The sequence below is a fragment of the Python bivittatus genome, unplaced genomic scaffold (genome assembly GCF_059951505.1).
Source record: "Python bivittatus isolate LINGU-HERP-01145 unplaced genomic scaffold, Pbiv_v1 ctg000220_np1212, whole genome shotgun sequence".
Lineage (NCBI taxonomy): Eukaryota > Metazoa > Chordata > Lepidosauria > Squamata > Pythonidae > Python > Python bivittatus.
The window spans coordinates 39,723,077-39,732,373 of NW_028277048.1; positions in this window are offsets into that span (position 1 = coordinate 39,723,077).

Sequence of the window (9,297 nt, forward strand, 5' to 3'; positions counted from 1 at the left end):
GGCATACAAGTTGTGAAAAGAAAAAGAAAAGAAAGTGATATTAAAGTTACATGAAGGAAATACTGTAATAACAAATAACACAAATATGTGAAAAGTGTTTCATTAATATTATACTACTTTATATAAAGGACAAGAAATTTCCTTGGAGAAAGTGGATAAATATTTATATAAACAGAATTTACCGTAGATTACAGAAAATCGAAGGCAAAATTTGAATGGATTTGTAACAATAAGGAAATTATGTGAAGCTATCTGTGATGGACTGGAATAGTGGAGGCCAGAATCGGGGAGTGAAGAATGCTCTTTCATCTCCCGAAGGGAGGGGAGGAGATAAGAGGATGAGGCTGGCACCTCCCTGAGGAATGCAGGCTATGTTTACTGATGGACCCTGGGAACTGGTTCCAGTCTGGGAAGATTCTTGTTAGAGGTTGTAGCTAATAAACCTTGCTGGATTGAATCTGCATGGTCTCCTGGAGTTCCATGGGCTAAACCTGACACTATCAAAAAGACTAAAACAGGAAAGGCACCTGGTCCAGATGGGTTGCCGGCCTCTTACTATAAATGTTTTAAGGATGAGCTTTTACAACCTTTACAACAAATAATGAATATTATTCTACAGAATGGAAAGATGCCAGAGAACTGGAAAGAGGCTAATATAGCACTAATACCTAAAGAGGGACGAGATTTGACTTTAACAAGAAAGTATTGATCAATATTGTTATTGAATAATGACTATAAGCTGTTTACCACAATTTTGGCTGAAAGGTTGAAGATAATTTTACAGGATTTTATTCATGAAGATCAATGTAGATTTTTACCTAAAAGACAATTACGAGATAAAATTAGAAATGTTTTAGATATTTTGGAATACGTGGAGCAACATAATGAAAAACAAGCTGCAATGATATTCTTAGATGCAGAGAAGGCCTTTGACAATTTGAATTGGACGTTTTTGTTTAGAGTTCTGGGACATATGAACCTTGGAGATAATTTTATTAAATGCGTAAGATCGAATTACACTTCTCAGAAAGCACAAAGAATTGTTAATGGAGAACTAACAAAACCTTGTGAGATTTAAAAAGGGACAAGACAAGGATGCTTACTGTCTCCACTTTTGTTCATTTTAGTTCTTGAGGTATTAAATAGAAACAGAAGACAAGATGAGAGAATTAGGGGAGTTAAGATATTTATTTATTTATTTATTTATTTATTTATTTATTTATCTATCTTGTCCCCGCCCATCTCCCCACAATGGGGGACTCTGGGAGGCTTACAACACACTAAAAACATAAATACAATTAAAAGTTATAAAAACCAAACATTAGAAACATAAAAAAGCTAAAAAATCCAAGAGGCCGATAGGGGCCACACCAGGCCGCTAAGGGGCCAGCCAACCCCATTTCTGATATTCTCCCTCCCCGCCCCAGGCCAGATGGCAGAGCCTGGTCTTCAAATCCCTCCGAAAGGCCTGGAGTGAGGGGGCCTGTCTCACCTCCGGGGGCAAGATGTTCCAAAGGGCGGGGGCCACAACAGAGAAGGCCCGCCTCCTGGACCCCGCTAATCGAAATTCTTTTACCGCGGGGATCCAAAGCATTCCCTCTCTGTGAGATCGGGTGGGACGGGTTGAGATCGTGGGGGCGAGGCGGTCCTTCAGGTAGCCTGGCCCCATGCCATGTAGGGCTTTAAAGGTGATAACCAACACCTTGAATTGGAGCTGGAAGCAAACCGGTACCCAATGCAGCTCACGGAGCAGAGGTGTTATATGGGTCCTTCTTCGGGCCCCAAAAATTGCTCACGCGGCCGCATTCTAGACCAGCTGAAGCTTTCGGATATTCTTCAAGGGTAGCCCCATGTAGAGCACGTTGCAGTAGTCTATCTGGGAGATAACGAGGGCATGAGTGACCGTTCGCAAGGCATCCCGATCCAGGAAAGGGCGTAACTGGTGGACAACCCGAAGCTGTGCAAAAGCGCTCCTGGCCACAGCTGCCACCTGCTCTTCGAGCAGGAGTCGTGAGTCCAGGTGGACCCCCAAATTATGCACTGGGTCTGTCTGGGGCAGTGCTACCCCATCCAGGACCAACGATGACAACGTCCCGGATACAGAGGAGCCATTAACCCACAGCCACTCCGTCTTGCCAGGGTTCAGCTGGACCCTGTTGTTCCCCATCCAGACCCTCACAGCCTCCAGGCACCGCGAGAGGGCGGTCACGGCATCACTTACCTCACCAGGGATGGAGATGTATAGTTGAGTATCATCAGCATACTGATGATACCTCATCCCATGATGACGGATGATCTCACCCAGTGGCTTCATATAGATGTTGAAAAGGAGCGGAGAGAGAACTGAACCCTGCGGCACCCCACAAAGGAGGGGCCGAGGATGGGACCTCTCGCTCCCTATCACCACTGATTGGGACTGGCCCTGGAGAAAGGAGGTGAACCAGCACAAAACTGTGCCGCCCACCCCCATATCCCTGAGCTGTCCCAATAGGATACCGTGGTCGACGGTATCGAACGCCGCTGAGAGATCAAGGAGAGCAAGGATGGTCGCACTACCACCATCCCGCTCCCGCCAGAGATCATCCATAAGTGCGACCAATGCCGTTTCCGTTCCATAGCCGGGCCTGAAACCTGACTGATAAGGGTCCAGATAATCCGTTTCCTCCAGGACCCTTTGGAGCTGCGAAGCCACCACTTTCTCAACCACCTTCCCCAAAAAGGGGAGGTGGGAGACTGGACGAAAGTTGTCCAGTACAGTAGGATCCAGGGAGGGCTTCTTGCGGAGGGGGTGCACCAACGCCTCTTTAAAGGGTGCTGGAAACACTCCCTCCTGCAAGGATGCCTTAACCATCGCCTGGATCCAACCACATGTCACCTCCCAAGCTGCTTTCACCAGCCAGGAGGGGCATGGGTCCAGATGACACGTGGTGGCCCTCACAGACCGAAGGATCCTGTCCACTTCCTCAGGAACAACAGGATCAAACCATTCCCAGCTAACTAGGCAAGGACGATCCCCTGGTATCTCCCCAGACCCTGCACCACACTCGGAGTCCAACTTGGAATGAATCCGTGTGATTTTATCCTGCAGGTGCTCTGCAAATTCCTCCGTGCAGCCCTGCAAATGAACCACCACATCCCCCTTACCAAGGAGGGACCTGGTGATCCCAAACAGGACCGCCGGGCGGCACTCTGCAGACGCAATAAGGGCGGAGAAGTATTGGCGCTTCGCCGCCCTTATCGCCACAATGTAGGCCTTAATAGCGGCTCTAACATGTGTTCAGTCGGATTCAGTCCATGTCTTCCTCCAGCGGCGCTCTAGACGTCTCTTAACCCTCTTCAGCACCCTCAACTCCTCCGTAAACCACGGGGAGTGTCGGGGCCGGCGTGGCAAGAGAGGTCGCAAAGGCGCAATCCTGTCCAAGGCCCCGGCCGCTTCTCTATTCCAGGCAGCAGCCAGGGCCTCAGCTGGACCGTGCAGCAGGTCCACAGGAATATCCCTCAGCTCCCTCTGAAACCCTGACGGGTCCATCAGGCGCCGGGGGCGGACCAATCGCATGGGTCCTGCCTCCCTGGGGAGCAGGGTGGCATAGGAGAAACTCAGGGTCACCAGGGCGTGATCTGACCATGACAGCGGGGAAAGTTGTACATCTCCCCTACAGATCACTTTGCCATTGCTCAGACAAGAAAACTAAATCCGGCATGTGGCCACTATCTCGGGTTGGGTCCTGCACAATTTGAGACAGGCCCATGGCTGCCATGGTAGCCATTAACTCCCGAGCTGCCTCAGAGGATCGTCCCAGGGATGGCAGGTTGAAGTCCCCCAGAACCATAAGCCTGAGGAACTCCACCGCCAGCCCCGAGACAGCCTCCAGCAGTCCAGGCAGGGAGGCTGCCACGCAGCAGGGAGGCTGGTACAGTAGCAGCACTCCCAACTGTTCGCGGGTGCCCAACCTAAGAAACAGTGTCTCACAGCCAGAAACTTCTGGAGCAATGCCCCTGAAGGCCACTAGAGACTCTCGGATGACAACAGCCACCCCTCCTCCCCTGCCCTGGTATCTTGGCTGGTGCCACACCATAAACCCAAGCTGGGCACATTTCCGAGAGGGGCACCCCCCCTCAGGCCCCAGCCAGGTCTCAGTGATACATGCCAGGTCTGCCCCCTCCTCAGTGATCAAGTCACCTATGATGGGGGCCTTGTTTTTAACTGACCTGGCATTAAGCAGCAGCAGCCGGAGGCCAGGGCCTCTATGAACCTGCTGGCCAGGACCTGGGAGTGAGCAAGGAGGGCTGGAACACGCCACTGGTAACACACACCGGGGGCCTCTTCCCCGAAGATGGCCTGCCCCCCTGCTCCCGCCATAACGTCCCCTGCCCATCACCACCTTGATAATGTGCCCCCCCATCATCCCCGGGGGTGCCAGGCCCAAATACCTCCAATCCCAGCCCCTCGGAGTCCCCAATCTGGGGCAAAGATCCCCCCATCCAATCAAACATCTACATTCAAAACCAAACACTCCCAGGAGAGGGGAGATCTCGCCCATGCACCAGCTCACGCTCTCGGTGCAGGCTGAGACCATCCCCCACCAACCTCACACCACAATCATGCTCTGCCCCCCTGCATGACCTCTCTCACTAGTCGGCAGGGCGGGCATCCCATGCACACACTCACACCTCCTGGCTCTCACCCAGCAAGTGGAGCCTCACTTCCCCAAATGCTCCTAGACTCCCCCCCAGACTCTCACTACCAGGAGGGAGTCCCAAATACCCACTGGAGGGACCCACGGCTCTGCACTGGCACTGGGCGGGATTGAGTAGGGGTGGCTGGATCCTGAAGCCCCAATTCGCCCCTCTTGAAACAAGAGTCAACTGGGATGCCATCCGGCACCTCCCCTGCTGCCCCACTGTTCCTCCAAACCGAGGGAACTTCCTTCACAGTTGGGCAGCCACCTTGCATCGGGGCCTGCTGGGATTCACCCCACCGTCCGGGCTCGTTGGGGTCTGCTAATCCTACGAGGCCTGTCGTCCGTTTGGTCGTTGGGCCCACTGGGCCTGGGGTTGGAAACGCCGTGTCGGGCCCCACCAGAGTTCATTGTGTTCCGCTGCTGGTCGCTGGAGCTTGCCACGCTGCGCTGCGCCGTGCCGCGCTGCGCCGCGTTTCATCTGGGCTCCCCGCTGCTCGCCGCGCCCCACATGGGGCAAATAGTCCAAAAGCCTGCCGCTGGTCGCCACCCAGCCGAACCCCCTGCGCCGCTCCAAAACTCAATGGGCTTGCCACGATCCACCGACACTTCCCAGGGGCCACCGCATCGACCCCACCCTGTTCTGGGGATCAATGGGGCCCGTCGCCCCGCAGCAACACCACACCGGAGATGACCAGGTCAGTTGCTCGTAGCTTGCCTGGTGCTGCCACTCTCCGCCGCATTCGCTCTCCGCTGCGCTCTGCTGCTCCTCTGCCCGTCCCAGGGTTTGTGCCTGGGGGACCCATCCGAGGGGAAAATCCCTCCCAGGTCTCCCCCCGCACCCAATTCAACCGTAGGAGATGGAAAAAATCTCACAATCTTCCCCCCCTTAATGCAGCGGCCGCGCCTGGCGTTTGCTGGCGGTCGCCATCTTGGTTTTGATGATTTAAAAAGAAACTTATAAGTTAAGGGCATTTGCAGATGATTTGGTGTTAGTTTTGGAAGATCCACTAGAGGGAGTAGAAACTTTAATTGGAAAATTAAAGGACTTTGGTATGTTAGCAGGTTTTAAGATTAATAATAGAAGACAAAGATGTTAACAAAAAATAGGAAATTAGAAGATCAAATAGAACTGATGGAGAAAACTGGGTTTGAGACTGAGAAAAAGGTAAAATACTTGGGTATTACTATGACAAATATGAATTGTATCCTATTTCAAAATAATTATGTTAAGACATGGAATGAACTGAAGAAGGACATGTGAAGATGGGAGAAATTAAAATTGTCACTGTTGGGGACAATCTGGTAAAAATGAATGTTTTGCCAAGAATGATGTTTTTATTTCAGACAATACCTGTTTTGACAACTGATGTGCCATTTAAACAATGGCAAAAAGATATATCTAAATTTATATGGCAAGGGAAAAAACCATGAGTTAAATATAAGGTGTTACAAGATGCAAAAGAAAGAGGAGGACTGGGTTTACTGGATTTGAAATTGTACTTTGCTACTTGTTGTTTGGACTGGATGAAAGAATGGATGTTGCTGACAAATAAGAGACTTTTAGAGCTAGAAGATCATGACCTGAGGTTTGGAAAGCATCGATAATTATAGTATCATAGAGTTAAAATTAATGTGGATTTCAAAAATAATTTTATTAGACATGCCATATTGAGAATATGGAATAGATATAAACCCAGGTTGTGCCTGAAAACACCTTTATGGATCTCAGGTCAAGAAGTATGTCACAGAAGAGAAACAGCAAAAACAAATGGTTGATGTACCTGGAACTATTGGAAAACCATCAAGGGGAATTTAAAATTAAATCAAGAGAGCAATTAATAGCAAAAGGATATAGTTGTCAATGGTTTTCCCATTTACAGTTATCAGAAAGATTCAATATGGACAAAAAGACAGTATGGAGCAAAGTAAGACAGAATTTGAAGTGCAATCGTGCACTAATGATGAACGTGTAATTGCTAAAATGTATAAACTTCTGTTCAAATTTGAAACAAAGGAAGAACAGGTTAAAGAATGTATGATAAAGTGGACTAAGAATTTTGGTTATAATATACAGATGGATCAGTGGGAAAATATGTGGTTAAAAGGGTTGAAATTTACATTGTGTTATGATCCCAAAGAGAATTTTTATAAAATAATGTATCGTTGGTATATGACATCAGAAAAATTATCTAGAATGTATAAGACATTTTAAATATATGTTGGAAATGTGAACAACATGAAGGAACATTTTATCGTGCTTGGTGGACATGTAAAAAAACTTTAAAAATTGGATTCGAATACATACTTCGATACAGAGGATTTTAAAGATTAATATTCAACTGAAGCCAGAACTTTTCCTTTTAGGAAAATGGATAAACAGTTAGAAAAGAGCCATGGAAAATATATGATTACTGCAGCGAGATTATAATATGCACAAAGATAGAAAGATTTGACACTCCCCACCATGGAGGAATGGTTGGTGAAATTGACAAATCTTGCTGAGATGGATACATTTACTTCTTTGATTAGAGAAAAGACACAATCTATATTTATTGGTGACTGGAAATGGACTTTTTGTGTAAAAATGAAAAAAATGAACTTGTGATTTATGGTTTTGATGATTAGACAGGATAGATTATAGAAACGAGTATTGTGATGTAAGTTTAGAGAGAGGTTAAAATATAATTGTACTTATAACTGCTGTGAAGAATATCGGAGGCCACTGCTTTGCATCTTTTTCCCTTCTATTTTTTCTTGAACTTTTCTTGAACTTTTTGCTTTCTCGCTGAATTCTTTTTCTCTTTTCTCTTTACTTTATATTAGTTTGCATTACTTTTTATCTTGTTTTTTTTTTAATTTTAATAATTTTTTTACACACAGACACAGACACACACACATGCATTAAAAAAATACCCCCTCCCACCCCTATGGGTGGTACGTGTCTTCCTCAATCTCGGGTCCTCTACCAGAGGCCTGGGAGTTTGAGGGTTCTGCTCAGTATCTCAGCTGTTCCTGGCATGCACTCTTCTGGACAGAGAGCTCTGATGTTGTTCCTGGGATCTCTTGGAGCCACTCTCCCAGCTTAGGAGTCACGGCCCCGAGTGCTCCTACCACCACTGGGACCACTTTGGCCTTGACTTTCCAAATAAATGGCTGGCTGGCTGGCTTGGTTGAAACAAGCCAGTTCCAGAACTTTCTCTAAAGTAATAGCAAGCTACATTTTGGATTTATAGCAGGTATTATGCATTCCATTTTTTTTATTAATGACTTTGCAGAACTAATATGTATATGTTGAAAGAACTGATAGACTATGACTTCATTTCCCAGCTAAAATAATATGGAACTAGATGCTGAGATTTCATTATTTTGCTACTGCTCATTCACAGTATTCTCTTTCAAGTTTCTTTCATGGGTCCATTTTCAGGGTATTTTCGCTTACTATTTGATTTCAAAAATGTATCAGTTGATTCATCTGAAAATTACAACCTATTCACTTAAAGACATTGCTGGCTGATGTACATGTACGTGTATCTGTCTCTTTGAATGCAAAGACCTAAGTTTGTATACTGAACACACAATCAGCATAATCTTAATGAAACATTGGTTAATGTGCTTCGCTTTATATATACTTGGGAAAATCTAGAAAAGATTAGGTTTTAACCTGAAGCAGTGCTATATTTTATAGGGCAAATATATTTCTTTTATAAATACATCAGTGTTACAGTTTTCTGGCAGCACAGAATTGTGCAGGATGTTTTGTATGCATGATTTTAAAAATGTGTCAATGGCAAGTTTGTATATGTTTTTAAAAGGCATAGGATGTATACATTCATGTCAGTTACATATTAAGTTTGCTCTGAAAGACAATTTACGTAGCAAATACATTTACGCTTATTTACATTTCTCCGTAATACAAAGCAGACAAAAATATCTGACTATTCGCCGACAGCCAACAATTGGTACTGATCATTGGTACTAATGGAAAAGTGTTGGTGTTTAACTTAGTTATCAAAAGGTATAGCAACAAAATGTAAGAGGCCATCCATTGGCAGGGGGTTGAGTATCATCAATATGCAGATGATACCCAATTATATACCTTGACCCCTAGCTGAACAGGTAATGCCAGTGAGGCCCTGTAGTGGTGCCTGAAGGCAGTTAGGACCTGGATAGGAACAGACTCAGCCTTACCCTTAGCAATAGTAAGTGGCTTTGGATTCAAGGCTTTCTATCTCCAAGGTTTTTCCAACTTTAATTCTTGATGGGTTGTATTTCCCCAGACAGTACTTGTGGACTTCTTGGTTAATGAGCAGGTGACAGCCATGGATAAGAAGGCTTTTGCACAGATTCATCTGTGGCCATCAATTATACCCTTTTCTAGATCAGGAGGCTTTTCTCATGGTCACTTATGCTTAGTCACCTTCCATTTGGACTATGCAACATATTCTGTATGGGGCCGCCCTTGAAGACCAGTTGGAAAACACAGCTGTCCAGAATGCAGATGCATGAGTACTTATGGCTACCAGTGGGTTTGTGGGTGCAATTCAAGGTTTTAGTTATAAACTATCGTAAAGCTCTTCAGATAGGTCTGGATACCCATGAGACCGAGGGCGATGCA